Source organism: Oncorhynchus mykiss, chromosome 10, assembly GCF_057628025.1.
Source record: "Oncorhynchus mykiss isolate SJ-2025 chromosome 10, ASM5762802v1, whole genome shotgun sequence".
Taxonomy (NCBI): Eukaryota; Metazoa; Chordata; class Actinopteri; order Salmoniformes; family Salmonidae; genus Oncorhynchus; species Oncorhynchus mykiss.
In genome coordinates this window covers 28966282-28983519 of record NC_143031.1, presented here as the reverse complement: position 1 = coordinate 28983519, position 17238 = coordinate 28966282, and the positions used below count along the sequence as shown (strand labels likewise).

The 17238-nt window shown below is 46.9% G+C and overlaps 1 protein-coding gene and 2 pseudogenes across 2 annotated transcripts in view; all 3 read left to right on the top strand.

Annotated features, from left to right (window-relative positions):
- Positions 1-17238, top strand: part of LOC110533612 (rho GTPase-activating protein 7) — an 80090-nt gene that overhangs the window by 20179 nt on the left and 42673 nt on the right. The window lies entirely within an intron of this gene.
- Positions 11211-12735, top strand: LOC149979982 (uncharacterized; annotated as a pseudogene).
- LOC149979981 (uncharacterized) lies at positions 12746-16036 on the top strand (annotated as a pseudogene). The gene has a single exon (XR_016483644.1). The product of XR_016483644.1 is annotated as an uncharacterized LOC149979981 (transcript).

Genomic DNA, 17238 nt, shown 5'->3' with positions numbered 1-17238 from the left:
ACAAGAGGGGTAGAAAACAGTTCACCAGTTACTATGACGTATCGTCCCTTAGGATCAGCAATAACCTCAGAAGCTACAAAGGGAGTAGCTTTATCAACCAGAATAGCAGCACCTCTTGATTTACTATGAAAGTTTGAGTGGAACACTTGACCAACCCAGTCCTTACGCATCCTAAAATGCTCACCAGTCCTCAAGTGAGTCGCTTGTAGAAATGCAATATTTGCATTCAAATAAGTGTGTCAACACCCTCTTACGCTTCACCGGGTTGTTAACCCCTTTGGTATTCCAAGAAATGTACTTGATCGTATTATTTCGGCCCCTCTGGGCATTCCCGTTATTCAACCCTGTCATTAGAGCATAGAATGGAAAAGCAATGAGCGCCCAAAACCCCCAGAATAACTTGTCTCAGAGTAATAATGTACGGTGGTAAATGTTTGGAAAAAGTACAGGAAAAAAACAGGAAAAAAAACTAAAAAGACAGAATGACAACATTAGAACTGAACAATTCAACCTGCCCCCCCACCTCCTCCCCCCATCACAGACAATACCTCCCCAAACGAGGTACAAGCCTAAATAGAACATGTTCTCTTCGCACAGTATGTCTGTGAGAGTGCGGTCTTAAACCTAAACCCACAGTCCCGCTCTTTAAAGTCGCGTTTTGTTAGTGGATCAAGCAGCAAAAAGAAAGATTTGTATGTATTTTTTCAAATAAAAAAAAGGCGAATCCCTTGTGCAAACGGAATGACAAAAGCACCACTTGTAGATGTATATAATTGTATTCCCCGTCTTATAACAGGCATTGAGAGAGAAAATAAATCAAATGAATAAAGGCTCTCAGCCAAAAATCTAATTTAAAGTAAGGAAATCGTAGTTAGACAATCAAAAATAATAGTAATTATAATAGTAGTCTAGTTGAAGCTGAGACAGCTTACAATACCAAAAAACTACGTGTGCGCAACGTTGAACGTTTGCTGGGCATAAATGACGCTCAAAACTTTTAAAATTAAAGTGAGGCCCCAGAAACCGTGTAGCCTCGGGAGACATTTACTGTTTACTGGGTCAATGCAAACGGATGCAGTAAACAAATAACCAAAAATATTTTGAGTCACTGAGACAATGTGTAAACAAACTAAATAGGTGAGCGAGATAAGGCACGCACACTAGATAATCAAAACATTAGATCACATCAAATAAGCCTGAATAGTTTCACCAACTATGCAAGACTAGCCTGTTATATCTAAACATAATTGTACCACAAGTGGGGTACTTACAATCCACACTGTGAGCATATTCAAGACTTCTTGATGTGACGTTGAATGTGAGCCATAGCCTCATCCGGAGATTCAAATGTGTGGTCTTTACCCTCATGAGATATCCATAAAGGGCCGGGAATCGCAGTCCATACTTCACACTTGGATGGTCCCGAAGTACTCGTTTGGCCTGTCCGAAAGCTGCGCGCTGCCTGGAAACAGTGGGGGAGTAGTCCTGGTAAATGGAAAAGCTCTGTCCTTGAAAGCTCAGAGTGGTATTGCGGGCTCGTCGGAGGATCTCCATCTTCTCATGAAAAAAGTGCACTCGAAGAATTATGTCACGGGGCCTCTCCCCATCCCGGGGCTTTGGGCACAGCGACCGGTGGGCTCGATCAATCAGGGGCTTTTCATCAAAGTCAAAGTCTTGGTTTTTACGGAACGGGATCACCAAATTAATATTTGAAAATAAATACGGTTCTGCTGCAGAATTCACATAAACTTTAAGAATACCACGGGAGCAAACGGAGAACACGTCAGTCACACATGGCGCCCCCTACCATCCCCATTTTGTATTATACTTATGCTTAAATGTTTATTCTATTCTACTGAGCCATTTACTTATGTTCGCATTCCTATCTTGTATTATTTCTTGTTGTGGTTGTTGTATTGTCAAGGAACCTGCATTTCGTTGGACAGATATACCATGTGTATCCTGTACATGCAACTAATAAAACTTGAAACTTGAAACTATTCACTACATACAGGAAAGCTCTCTACCGTACAGTACAGGACAGTCTGTATCAACTACTGTGCTATGGAAAATAATTATTGATTTCCCGTACATGGTTGTTTTTTGCAGTGCTTGTATAGAATTACTTCCACACTACTGTCCCCACAACATAGTTACATGCATGCAGCAGATACAGTACACTGAAACATTTCTCCTGGCTGTTCTCCTGGTTGTTTATCAATATTGATGAGGATATTGCTACATAAATGATACAGTGCCCTTGCATCAGAGGGATGTGTTGTGCCATCCCAAGTGGTTGTACAGGCCCATGTGTGAGCCATAGATGTTTTTACAGGTGAGGTAGGTGCGACCAGGACCAGATGTGGTCCCTGTCGGTCAGTTAACTCAGTCCTCTGTGACATACTGTAACAAGGTTATACATTCATGTACATACTACCTCAACTGGCCTGAACAACCAGTGCTCCCGCACATTGTCTAACCGGGCTATCTGCATTGTGTCCCACCACCCGCCAACCCCTCTTTTTACACTACTGCTACTCTCTGTTCATCATATATGCATAGTCACTTTAACCATACCTACATGTACATACTACCTCAATAAGCCTGACTAACAGGTGTCTGTATATAGCCTTGCTACTCTTATTTTCAAATGTCTTTTTACTGTTGTTTTATTTCTTTACTTACCTACACACACACACTTTTTTTTTGCATCTGTTGGTTAGAGCCTGTAAGTAAGCATTTCACTGTAAGGTCTACACGTGTTGTATTCGGCGCACGTGACAAATAAACTTTGATTTTATATACACGGATGGTCATGGATGTCTGTAGTTTCTAACCAAATTACCTGACTGAGAAAAACACTTAGACCCCTAGGCAAGTGTTACCCCCATCTTAGGGATATGTCAGGATGTCATCATAGGTATGTGGTTCCCAACCTGAAAGACGGTCACGGTCAGCTTATAACATGAACGCGATACAGCTGCTCATCTCACAAGGAAGTCAACAACAGGCCCTGAGGTTGCTTGATGATCTCAATGTAAAGTGTCTCATAGAGTCACCGTCTTCCTCAAAATTAGAGTTTTCTCAACAGAGAACGAGTGGATACCTCAAGGCAATGGATTTATGGCTTCCTCTGGCAGCAGGAGTCACAGTGCTGGAGTAACTGGGTCAAATGCAGGACAACACTTCACCCTTGGTCAAGCCCATTGAACTACATGGCCCTGTGATCTTGATTTAATACACTGACGATAGTAGTACTGCCATAAACAAGTGAACAGAACCAAAGGTATAATTTGCACTGGGGAGACCAGATAACAGTTAATACAGCCATACCACTAAATCTCTCTTTCCCATCCCCCTTCAACTCCTATATTTCCTCCACCTCTCCCAGGTGTCTATTTCTGAGTCTATCGATTATATGCTCCCCTCCACATATAAAGCCCTCATGTTTACATACAAGCCAGTCTTCATCCTGTCTCTATTACAAATTGGATCAGATTTTACTTTCGTCCTTCCTCTCGGTTGGTTTATCCATGGCTCCCTCCCTTATTCTCGCCAGCACTAGATGTATATCCTGTCTACTGGTTACCCTCTTCGTTGCTTTTTAGTCAGCTGTTTTCCCTGAAACACCGGCTCCAATTGACCTGCTTATCCAGCAGGATTTGGACCTCATCTGACCCAAAAGTAATCCATCATGTCGCCGCCGAGCTTCCTTATCGCGACAAGGAGACACTGGGCAATCATAAACTGGAGAGAGGGAGAGGGGAGGAGAAAAGAGAGTGATGGAGGGGGGATATAGAAGGGATAGTGAGAGAGAAGGGAGAGAGCGATAAAGAGAGAGAGAGATAGGGAAAGAGAGAGAGAGAAGAACCAAAGAAGTGTGAGGTTTTGATATCAATATCATCAATATGGGACGGGAGTTAGATGTACCTGATAATCTGGTGGTGGAGAGTGGTTGTTCATGTGTGTGTGTGTGCGCGCATGCGAGCAAGGTTCTGTGTGAGTAATTCATGTGTTACTCTGTAAACGTGCACAGAAGTGTCAGTGTGCAGGTGTCTGCAGTCATGCGCAGTGTGGTTGTTTGTGTATCTGTCTGGTCATTTGGTAGACAGAGTGAGGGAAGCCACAGGTGGAGGGGCTGCTCCAGCTAATTAAGCTTCAGTCAATCCTGCCCTCCACACCTGTTCCTGTGCAGCGGGCCTGTGTGTGTGTGTGTGTGTGTGTGTGTGTGTGTGTGTGTGTGTGTGTGTGTGTTTTGGGGCAGTCAGGCAGGGGGAGCTGCCTTGTTAGTCTTGAGGTTGAGACACTGGTTGCTGTGGCATGGACTGTTTGAAAAGCATTCACACACACAAATTCACATCACACACTATACAATTACTCAAATACCCCCCCACATGCCACACAGACACACACTCATTTAGGGTTCCCAGGCACTCTGATAAGATTTCAAAGCCAGTGAAGGGTGATGGTTACAGATGAGGAGCTGTGCACTCCTTCGAGCTTTCCCCCTCCTGGGATGGAGAAAACATTAGCCAAACCACACAGCTTCTCTCCCTGTTCCCAGACACATGTCACTAGGGCCAAGGTAACAACTACTACACATATCACTCGGTGTGTCTGACCCCTTAGGGTGACTCATGTTATGTGCTGTCATGTGAATAACAGTTAGACTATGAACTATTTGTTTCTATGAACATCCCACTGGGCACACACTGGTTGAAAGTATGTTGTTTCCACAGCATTCTGTGTAATTCTAAGGAGAAGTAGTAACTGTCCCACATTCCACTCAATGTCATTCATGAAAGAGCATCGCGCATAGTGGCCATTCTTAGTGAATGCGCCATAGAGAAACTGGCCAGCGATGTCCCATGTGAATCCGCTAGGTGGCATGTTAGCGTCATGGAGGACATGTTGAATCTTCTTAGAGCCGCAAGGAGTTCTAAACTCCTCCAGAGCTTTTTTCACTCAGTGAACCAACTGAGATGCTTCTGTACTGTACAGTGTAAAACTGTAATCATCCAAAAGAAATATGAGCACATCTACCGTATAACAAGATGCAGGAATTACAAATCCCACACTTGCAGCTGCAGTATGTCATGTAAAGACTGTAATGAGGAACTCCCATAGCAGTGTTAACAGAGGTGAGCTTATGATCATGAGCGCTATGTACTTAGCCATCCTTCAACCGTGAAAGGATACAAAATATCAAGCTTTAAAAATGCTTCTTTAACCACTTACATAACATTACAGCATTGTTGTCGATACTTGTTCTTTAAACAGTTACACAATGTTACAGCATCGTCTTGTCTCTCAAGTAGTCTCAATAAATCCTATCCTCCAATTAGTGCATGCCAAGTGTGTCACCATGGTGATTGTGTGGTGTTGTACAGTTAGCCTGTGGTTCCCTCAGACCTAGTGTGGAACACAGCATCACATGTCACTCAGTGTTCCAAGAACATCCTTCTCCCATGTTGAAGAATATAGCCTTCCTGTCACAGACACAAGTACACACAGACACATGCGTTTGTGTAGGAGATAGTGTGTGTGTGTGTGTGTGTGTGTGTGTGTGTGTGTGTGTGTGTGTGTGTGTGTGTGTGTGTGTGTACTGAGAAAAGACAGACATGCATCACAGAGTGCAGGGAAATGGTGCCTCCTGTAATACTGCTAATGATGAAATGATGAATGGGCCTTTGACAGCACTTCCACTTCCATACCTGTCAGGCTTGTCTGTCAGGCTTGTCTGTCAGGCTTGTCTGTCAGGCTTGTCTGTCAGGCTTGTCTGTCTGTCTGTCTGTCTGTCTGTCTGTCTGTCTGTCTGTCTGTCTGTCTGTCTGTCTGTCTGTCTGTCTGTCTGTCCCGGACCTACAGACAGCACAGTTAGCCCAAACCACCCCAGCCCTACCTCTACTTACCTCTACCTACCTCTGTTCACCATCTGTTGTTTATGCTCTCCTCCGCTGTCGTGATCTTTAGCTGCTAATGATTTTCAATAATAAAAAGACGGCCTGACATTTTCATCAAAGCCTCTGTCTTCCTCCACCCAGGAAAAGGAGGTGATGAGTATTGGCAGCTTTTGTCTTCATAACTCCTCCTTCATCACCTCCATAGCAGGGCCTCGGTGCTCAATCACCTCCCAGTAGTGTGAGGCCAAAGCCAGGCCTTATTCAACCCACTGAAATATGGAGGAGAGAACTGTACTTTGCTAATTAGCTAGCAGTGTTTTAGATTAATGTTGCCCCCTGGCCAAATGATTACGGCAAATGGCATTATGGTTTGGGTGGCCAGTCCACCACAGCATTGCACTGTAGAACACAGTATGAGGCTATGAACCTGGTATTCACATCAGAGCGACATCATGACACGGTCAGAGAAGTATGAATCAGAATGGGGGAAATTATGTAGTTGGTGTCCAAAAGTTTCATGGTGTTGTCAGAGAGCGTGCAACTGAGGTGCAACTGAGGTGAATGATGTTGGATTTTCCTTAGATATCCTGTTGTGCTGATTATCCCCCTAAGGTTGATGTCCACACCCAAGAAAATCGAATTAGCATAATACAAAAATCCTCATAAAAACATGTCAGTTAAAGCTAGAGATTCAGTACCAGTCAAAAGTTTGGACGCAACTAATCATTCAAGGGAAAAAAAATGTAAACCATTTTCTATATTGTGTAATAAGAGTGAAGACATCAAAACTATGAAATAACACATGGAATCATGTAGTAACCAAATCCAAATATATTTTATATTTGAGATTCTTCAAGGTAGCCCCCTTTTCCTTGATGACAGCGTTGCACACTCATGGCATTCTCTCAACCAGCTAAATTAGGTTGTCACCTGAAAGGCATTTCAATGAGGGCTTTTCAGGTGTGCCTTGTTAAACCTCTTGAGTGTAGGGGGCAGTATTTTGATGTTTGAATGAAAAACCTACCCAAATATTTCTCAGGCTCAGAATCTAGAATATGCATATAATTGTCAGATTAGGATAGAAAACACTCTAAAGTTTCCAAAATTGTCAAAATGTTGTCTGTGAGTATAACAGAACTGATATTGCAGGCGAAAACCTGAGGAAAATCAAACCAGGAACTGGCCTCTATTTTGAAAGCTCCATGTTCCATAGCTTGCCTTCGCTCCATTTAAAGGGATATCAACCAGATTCCTTTTCCTTTGGCTTCCCCATGGTGTGAACAGTCTTTAGACATAGTTTCAGGCTTTTATTTTGAAAAATGAGCGAGAAAGATCACATCGCGTCATTGTATGGCTGGGTGCCAGCAGCGTTTTGTATGCGCAACAGCTTGGAGCAGCCATTTTCCCTCTCTCGCCTATTGAAGAAGCTACATTCCCGGTTGATATATTATCGATTATATATTCTAAAAACAACCTGAGGATTGATTATAAAAAACTTTTGAAATGTTTCTACAAACATAACGGATACTATTTGGAATTTTCGTCTGCGATGTCGTGACCGCTTGAGCCTGTTGATTTTCTTTACATAACGAGCCAAACAAATGGAGGTATTTTGGATATAAAAATAATCTTTATGGAACAAAAGGAACATTTATTGTGTAACTGGGAGTCTCGTGAGTGCAAACATTCGAAGGTCATCAAAGGTAAGCGATTTAATTTATTGCTTTTCTGACTTTCGTGACCAATCTACTTGGCTGCTAGCTGTTTGTGATATTTTGCCTACTGAGAGAGATGTGCTTACATAAACGCATGGATAGCTTTCGCCGAAAAGCTTTATTGAAATCTGACATGCCAGGTGGATTAACAACAAGCTAAGCTGTGTTTTGCTATATTGCACTTGTGATTTCATGAAAATTATATATTTTTAGTGATTTAATTTGAATTTGGCGCTCTGCAATTCAGCGGTGGTTGACAAAAATTATCCCGCTCACGGGATGGGTGCATCAAGAAGTTAAAAGTTAATTTGTGGAATTTATTTCAAGCCAATCAGTTGTGTTTTGATAGGTAAGGGGTAAGGGGTGGTATACAGAAGATAGCCCTATTTGGTAAAAGACCAAGTCCATATTATGGAGAGAACAGCTCAAATAAGCAAAGAGAAACGTTAAGACGAAGGTCAGTCAATTCGGAAAATTTCAAGAACTTCAAAAGTTTCTTCAAGTGCAGTCGCACAAATCATCAAGCGCTATGATGAAACTGGCTCTCATGAGGACCGCCACAGGAAGACCCAGAGTTACCTCTGCTGCAGAAGATTAGATTTACCAGCCTCAGAAATTGCAGCCCAAATAAATGCTACACAGAGTTCAAGTAACAGACACATCTCAACATCAACTGTTCAGAGGAGACTGAGTGTCGAAATGCTGAAAAGAAACCAGTACTGAAGGATACCAATAAAAAGAAGAGACTTGCTTGGGCCAAGAAACACAAGCAATGGACGTTAGACCGGCGGACATCTGTCCTTTGGTCTGATGAGTCCAAATTTGACATTTTTGGTTCTAACCACTGTGTCTTTGTGAGACGCAGAGTAGGTGAACGGATGATCTCCGCATGTGTAGTTCCCACCGGGAAGCATGGTTTGACCTTAGTGGGACTATCATTTGTTTTTCAACAGGACAATGACCCAACACACCTCCAGGCTGTGTAAGGGCTTTGACCAAGGAGGAGAGTGATGGAGTGCTGCATCAGATGACCTGGACTCCACAGTCCCTTGACCTCAACCCAATTGAGATGGTTTGGGATGAGTTGGACAGCAGAGTGAAGGAAAGGCAGCCAACAAGTGCTCAGAATATGTGGGAACTCCTTCAAGACTGTTGGAAAAGCATTCCAGGTGAAGCTGGTTGTGAGAATTTCAAAGTGTGCAAAGCTGTCATCAAGGCAAAGAGTGGCTACTTTGAAGAAACTCAAATAAAACATGTTTTTATTTGTTTCACACTTTTTTTGGTTACTGCATGATTCCATATGTGTTATTTCATAGTTTTGACGTCTTCACTACAAATGTGAACCCTTGAATGAGTTGGTGTGTCCGGTATTGTATATTTTTTTATTATTGGCTTAGTCTCAATCCACTGCATTTACCTGAATCACACTTTCGCATCTGCGGTGAAAGGTGACAGAGCTATAGCGTTGTTTGTCAGACATTGAGAAATCTCGAAAATTGGTCTTCTCACAAAATCATCTGTAGCGTCCGAACGGTTTTGCCTACAAACTATTATGACCCCTCTATGGAACCTTCACAAGCATCTTGTGAGTCATCTGAAGTCGTTATAGTGTGTGTGGCACTAAACAGACAACTCCTCGATGTAGCGTCCGAACAGTTTGGGCAACACACTAATATGACCCCTCAGTGGAAAGGTGAGACTATCACTAACACATACTGTACATGACTCCCACAGGCCTCACAAGACTCGCCTGAAGGTCCGCCGGAACCAGTTGAAAAAAATGCATACATAATTTCCTTTCGATGTAGTGAATATGTTATACTCAACGCATTTGTATGGGCTAATAGCAGAAAAGGCCAAATAAAACATTTTATCAAATCATTTTTATATATAAACTCGGAAAAAAAAGAAACTCTCACTGTCAACTGCGTTTATTTTCAGCAAATTTAACGTGTAAATATTTGTTTGAACATAACAAGATTCAACAACAGACGTAAACTGAACAAGTTTCACAGACATGTGACTAACATAAATGGAATAATGTGTCCCTGAACAAAGGGGGGGTCAAAATCAAATGTAACAGTCAGTATCTGGTGTGGCCACCAGCTGCATTAAGTACTGCAGTGTATCTCCTACTCATGGACTGCACCAGATTAGTCAGTTCTTGCTATGAGATGTTACCCCACTCTTCCACCAAGGCACCTGCAAGTTCCCAGACATTTCCGGGGGGAATGGCCCTAGCCCTCACCCTCCGATCCAACTGGTACCTGACGTGCTCAATGGGATTGAGATCCGGGCTCTTCGCTGTCCATGGCAGAACGCTGGCATTCCTCACTTGCAGGAAATCACGCACCGAACGAGCAGTATGGCTGGTGGCATCGTCATGTTTGAGGGTCATGTCAGGATGAGTCTGCAGGAAGGGTACCACATGAGGGAGGAGGATGTCTTCCCTGTAACGCACAGCATTGAAATTGCCTGCAATGACAACAAGCTCAGTCCAATGATGCTGTGACACACTGCCCTAGACCATCACGGCCCCTCCACCTCCAAATCAATCCCGCGGCAGAGTACAGGCCACGGTGTAACGCTCATTCCTTCAGCGATAAACGCGGATCCGACCATCACCCCTGGTGAGACAAAACCACGACTAGTCAGTGAAAAGCACTTTTTGCCAGTCCTGTCTGGTCCAGTGATGGTGGGTTTGTGCCCATAGGCGACGTTGTTGCCGGTGATGTCTGGTGAGGACCTGCCTTACAACAGGCCAAGAAGCCCTCAGTCCAGCCTCTCTCAGCCTATTGCAGACAGTCTGAGCACTGATGGAGGGATTGTGCATTCCTGGTGTAACTTGGGCAGTAATTGTTGCCATCCTGTACCTGTCCCGCAGGTGTGATGTTCGGATGTACCGATCCTGTGCAGGTGTTGTTACACGTGGTCTGCCACTTCGAGGATGATCAGCTGTCCGTCCTGTCTCCCTGTAGCACTGTCTTAGGCGTCTCACAGTACAGACATTGCAATGTATTGCCCTGGCAACGTCTGCAGTCCTCATTCCTTCTTGCAGCATGCCTAAGGCACGTTCACGCAGATGAGCAGGGACCCTGGGCATCTTTCTTTTGGTGTTTTTCAGAGTCAGTAGAAAGGCCTCTTTAGTGTCCTAAGTTTTCATAACTGTGAGCCTAATTGCCTACCATTTGTAAGCTGTTAGTGTCTTAACGACCGTTCCACAGGCGCATGTTCATTCATTGTTTACGGTTCATTGAATAAGCATGGGAAACAGTGTTAAAACCCTTTACAATGAAGATCTGTGAAGTTATTTGGATTTTACTAATTATCTTGGAAAGACAGGGTTGTTTACGTTCTGACCTTAGTTCCTTTGTTTTGTCTTTGTTTTAGTATGGTCCGGGCATGAGTTGGGGTGGGCAGTCTGTTTGTTTTTCTATGTTGGTTTCTGTGTTCGGCCTAGTATGGTTCTCAATCAGAGGCAGGTGTCGTTAGTTGTCTCTGATTGAGAATCATACTTAGGTAGGCTTTTTCCACCTGTGTTTCGTGGGTGTTTATTTTCTCTTTGTGTATGTCGCCAGACAGGACTGTTTCGGTTTTCGTTCGTTCACTTTATTGTTTTTTGTATTTCAGTGTTCAATTTTATTAATTAAATATTACATCATGAACACTTACCACGCTACAAATTGGTCCTCCGATCCTTCTCGCTACTCCTCCTCAGAAGAGGAGGACGAGATCCGTTACAGAAACACCCACCAACCAAGGACCAAGCAACGTGGTATCAGGCAGCAGCGATCTCCGGACTCCTGGAAATGGGAGGAGATACTTGATGGCAAGGGACCCAGGGCAGAGGCTGGGGAATATCGCCGCCCCAAAGCAGAGCTGGAGGCAGTGAAAGCTGAGCGGCGGCAATATGAGGAGGCAGCACGGCAGCGCGACAGACACGAGAGGCAGCCCCAAAAATGTTTTGGGGGGAGGCACACAGGGAGTGGGGCAGAGTCAGGTTGGAGACCTGAGCCCATTCCTCGAGCTTATCGGAAGAAGCGCAAAACGCACGGTGTCGCCAGTACGCGCTCATAGCCCGTTGGGCTATAGGCCAGCCCCCCGCAAGTGCCATGCAAGAGTAGGCATCCAGCCAGGGCGAGTTGTACCAGCCCAGCGTGTTTGGTCTCCAGTATGCCGTTTCGGTCCAGTGTATCCTGCGCTGGCGCTGCGTGCTGTGTCTCCAAGGCGCTGGGAGGGTGCAGTGCGTTCTATGCTTGCGCTCCGCCTGTGCCGGGCGAATGTGGGTATTGAGCCGAAGGGAGAGGTGCGAGTGGTATGCACCAGAGCTCCAGTGCTTACCCACAGCCCCATTCAACCTGTGTCTGAACTCGGGAGGGTCCGGGCTAAAGTGGGCATCCAGCCTGGAGGAGTGGTGCCAAGGCTGCGCACCAGAGCTCCAGTGCTCCCCCACAGCCCGGTCCATCCGGTGCCTCCTCCATGCACCAGGCCTACTGTAGGTCTCCCCAGCCTGGTGGGCCCTGTGTCAGCCCCACGCACCAGGCTGTCTCTCTGTCTCCTCCCTACAGGTGCTCCCGCCTATCCGGCGCTGCCGGAGTCTCCTGCCTGTCCGGCGCTGCTGGAATCTCCCGTCCATTCGGGACCCGTGGCTTGGGTCCCCAGTCCGAGGCCGGCGAGGGTCGCCGTTTTTAAGAGGCCACGGAGGCGGATAAAGAGGCGGGAAAAAACTATGGTGAAGTGGGGTCCACGTCCCGCGCCAGAGCCGCCACCGCGGACAGACGCCCACCCAGACCCTCCCCTATAGGAGGGGGGGGTACTGTCATGTTCTGACCTTAGTTCCTTTGTTTAGTCTTTGTTTTAGTATGGTCTGGGCGTGAGTTGGGGTGGGCAGTCTGTTTTTCTATGTCGGTTTCTGTTTTCGGCCTAGTATGGATCTCAATCAGAGGCAGGTGTTGTTAGTTGTCCCTGATTGAGAATCATACTTAGGTATCCTTTTTCCACCTGTGTTTCGTGGGTGTTTATTTTCTCTTTGTGTATGTCGCCAGACAGGACTGTTTCGGTTTTCGTTCGTCCACTTTATTGTTTTTTGTATTTCAGTGTTCAATTTTATTAATTAAATATTACATCATGAACACTTACCACGCTACAAATTGGTCCTCCGATCCTTCTCGCTACTCCTCCTCAGAAGAGGAGGACGAGATCCGTTACAGAAACACCCACCAACCAAGGACCAAGCAACGTGGTATCAGGCAGCAGCGATCTCCGGACTCCTGGAAATGGGAGGAGATACTTGATGGCAAGGGACCCAGGGCAGAGGCTGGGGAATATCGCCGCCCCAAAGCAGAGCTGGAGGCAGTGAAAGCTGAGCGGCGGCAATATGAGGAGGCAGCACGGCAGCGCGACAGACATGAGAGGCAGCCCCAAAAATGTTTTGGGGGGAGGCACACAGGGAGTGGGGCAGAGTCAGGTTGGAGACCTGAGCCCATTCCTCGAGCTTATCGGAAGAAGCGCAAAACGCACGGTGTCGCCAGTACGCGCTCATAGCCCGTTGGGCTATAGGCCAGCCCCCCGCAAGTGCCATGCAAGAGTAGGCATCCAGCCAGGGCGAGTTGTACCAGCCCAGCGTGTTTGGTCTCCAGTATGCCGTTTCGGTCCAGTGTATCCTGCGCCGGCGCTGCGTGCTGTGTCTCCAAGGCGCTGGGAGGGTGCAGTGCGTTCTATGCTTGCGCTCCGCCTGTGCCGGGCGAATGTGGGTATTGAGCCGAAGGGAGAGGTGCGAGTGGTATGCACCAGAGCTCCAGTGCTTACCCACAGCCCCATTCAACCTGTGTCTGAACTCGGGAGGGTCCGGGCTAAAGTGGGCATCCAGCCTGGAGGAGTGGTGCCAAGGCTGCGCACCAGAGCTCCAGTGCTCCCCCACAGCCCGGTCCATCCGGTGCCTCCTCCATGCACCAGGCCTACTGTAGGTCTCCCCAGCCTGGTGGGCCCTGTGTCAGCCCCACGCACCAGGCTGTCTCTCTGTCTCCTCCCTACAGGTGCTCCCGCCTATCCGGCGCTGCCGGAGTCTCCCGCCTGTCCGGCGCTGCTGGAATCTCCCGTCCATTCGGGACCCGTGGCTTGGGTCCCCAGTCCGAGGCCGGCGAGGGTCGCCGTTTTTAAGAGGCCACGGAGGCGGATAAAGAGGCGGGAAAAAACTATGGTGAAGTGGGGTCCACGTCCCGCGCCAGAGCCGCCACCGCGGACAGACGCCCACCCAGACCCTCCCCTATAGGAGGGGGGGGGTACTGTCATGTTCTGACCTTAGTTCCTTTGTTTAGTCTTTGTTTTAGTATGGTCAGGGCGTGAGTTGGGGTGGGCAGTCTGTTTTTCTATGTCGGTTTCTGTTTTCGGCCTAGTATGGATCTCAATCAGAGGCAGGTGTTGTTAGTTGTCCCTGATTGAGAATCATACTTAGGTATCCTTTTTCCACCTGTGTTTCGTGGGTGTTTATTTTCTGTCTTTGTGTATGTCGCCAGACAGGACTGTTTCGGTTTTCGTTCGTTCACTTTATTGTTTTTTGTATTTCATTGTTCAGTTTGATTCATTAAATATTACATCATGAACACTCACCACGCTGCAAATTGGTCCTCTGATCCTTCTCGCTACTCCTGCTCAGAAGAGGACGAGATCCATTACAAGGAACCTCCTGGCTTAGACTCTTATGGGTTAAACAACAGCAGCCTTTATGGTAAGGCCTTAGATGTGAGATATGCATTAAGCCTCTAATATTGTTTGAGAGTTAATAAGTATGGGGTTTGTAAATGTCAGGAGAATTAAGAGATATGGTTGTGGAGGTAATTACTTACTTCTATCTGCCTTTCAAAACCAGTGTAGTTCTTTAGATCAGTGGTTCCCAAACTTTTTCACTCAGGGCCCAACTTCCAGCATTGGGTAACATCCCGCGCCCCCATCCTCCCCCCGAGTGCGCCACATCTATTTCTATGGGCACAAGCACTGTTCATGAAATAAACTGTTCACACCCTTCTTGTTGCTGGAAATAATTTTGCAGGTTTAAAGCTTATTTCCTGCAGTTCGACATTTGGTCATGGGGTGCAAAGAACATTTAGCCATTTTGAAGCAACTTTTCTTGCAATTCTACAATTTTTGCCATGTCTAATATGTATTCATGTGATATGAGACAAAAACAATTAAAACAATATCTATCAGCTAAAAAATGTTAGCTGACATGGGCTAGTTGATCTGGATATTTCTGACACGTTATAACTAATTTAAGCAATGACTAAGATGGCAAGAGGAACTGATGATGCACTACACAATTTCGAAATTACACCTTGTGCATTCTACGTACTATTACAACCTTCAAGAGTAAAGCCGGACTGAGTTCCTTTAGTTATCACGACTCAGGATATGGCCCAGATGCAGTCACAGGAGGCAGATGGTACAGTTATCAGATTATTTATTATAACATGGGGCACAGGCAAAGGGCAGGTCGAGGACAGGCAGAGGTTCGTAACCAGATCAGAGTCCGACAGGTACTGGCCGGCAGACAGGCTCGCGGCAGGCAGAAAGGTCAGAACTGGAAAAGCTAGAAACAAAAATTAGAGAGCAAGGAAAAACAGGAAACACACTGGGACGGCATGACAATACAAGACAAACAGAAAATGCAGGTATAAATAAACAGGGGACAATGGGGGAAGTGGGAGACACCTGGTGGGGGTGAAGACGAGCACAAGATAGTTGAAGCAGATCAGGGTGTGACAGTACACACACACACACCCCCAGGGGCACCACCTGGCGTCCTACCTGGGCACATACCCGGTTGACCGGGGTGCTGGTGGTGGAACTCAGCAATGAGGGCTGGATCCTGGATGTTCCTAGTGGGGACCCAGTACCTCTCCTCTTGGCCATAACCCTCCTAGTCAACCAGGTACTGGAATCCCTTGCACCGAAGTCGAACACTCAGGAGGCGCCTCACTGGATGGCCGTCAATGAGACATGGGGAGGGGTGGGCCTGGAAACAGGAGACAAAGGGCTGTGAGACAGTTTTAATCCTAGACATATGAAAGGTGGGATGTATATGGAGGGTGTGGGGCAACAGAAGACGAACCGCAGAGGGGCTAAGAAGCTTAGAGATGGGAAAAGGTCCGATAAAACGGGGGGGAAAGTATACAGGACTCCAACCGGAGGGTCAAATGCCGAGTGGACAGCCATACCCTCTCCCCGAGATGATAGCGGGGGTCCGGTGACAATAGAAGGGATCCGGTGGCGGTCCGCTTGTCGCCAATACCTGGACGTGGTCTTGAGAAGAGGTCCAGGCTCTCATCAAGGTATGGCCATGGCAGCAGACGAACATCTGGGCATAGATTATGTTGACCTCTTCCTCAGGGAAGAGAGGGGGCTGATGTCCCATGGAAAACAAAAAAAGCAAGAGACCAGTAGCTGAGCAGTGAAGGATATTGCAGGCGTATTCCAACCACACAATAGCCGTCTCCAGGTCGTGATTGGCTTGCTCCGACTGGCTGTTAGACTGGGGGTGAAAACCGGTGGACGGGCTGACCGATGACCCAATGAGGGTGCAGAGCGCCTTCCAGAACCAGGACGAGAACTGAGGACCGTGAACGGAGACCATGTCCACCGGAAGTCCATGGATCCGGAAGACGTGATGCAGCATGAGCTGGGCCATCTCCTTGGCTGAGGGAAACTTGGGAAGGGGAATGAAATGGGCAGCTTTGGAAAACCTATCCACCATCGTAAGGATAGTGGTGTTGTCATCTGATGGAAGGAGACCAGTGACAAAGTCCAGGGATATAGGAGACCAGGGGCGGTGAGGAACAGGGAGTGGTTGAAGGAAGCCAGACGGAGGTTGCCACGGAGTCTTATTCTGAGCACACAGTGCAGGCGGTGCCGAATGAAGAGTTGTCAAGGCCACCAAAAACATTGTCGTAGAAAAGGCCAGGGTCCGACGGGAGCCAGGGTGGCAGGCAAGTCTGGAGGAATGAGCCCATTTAAGGACCGGGGAACGAGCAGAGTCCGGGACAAACATCCGTTTAGGGAATGCTCCACCTCACATCCGAGAACGCTCCACCTCACGGACCAGGTTCTCTATGCCCCAGATGAGTGCAGCCGCTAGACAATAGGTAGGGATGGTGGTCTCGGGGATCCGACGGTGTAGCAGCAGGGCTAGAGAGGCGTGAGAGCGCATATGGCTTAACATTCTTGGACCCCGGGTGGTAGAAGATGGTAAAGTTGGTTGAACTGAGTGAAAATTAGGCTCCTTCGAACTTGCCTAGAGTTGAGGCACTTGGCGGTGCAGAGATATTCCAGGTTCTTGTAATCAGTCCACACTATGAATGGATGTTCCGCCCCCTCTAACTAGTGCCTCCAACGTCATTTTGATGGCGGGTAGTTCTCATCCGGGTCCGGATGGACTAAGATGGGGACTGTAGTGAACCAATGCTTGAGGTTCGAGAATACCCGGTCAGCTGCTGGTAACCACGTGAACCCAACCTTGGGAGAGGTGAGTGCTGAGAGGGGGAAGCCAGGGTGCTGTGACCCCAGATGAAGCGGTGGTAGAAATTAGCAAACACCAGAAAACATTGCAGCTGCACTCTGGATGTGGG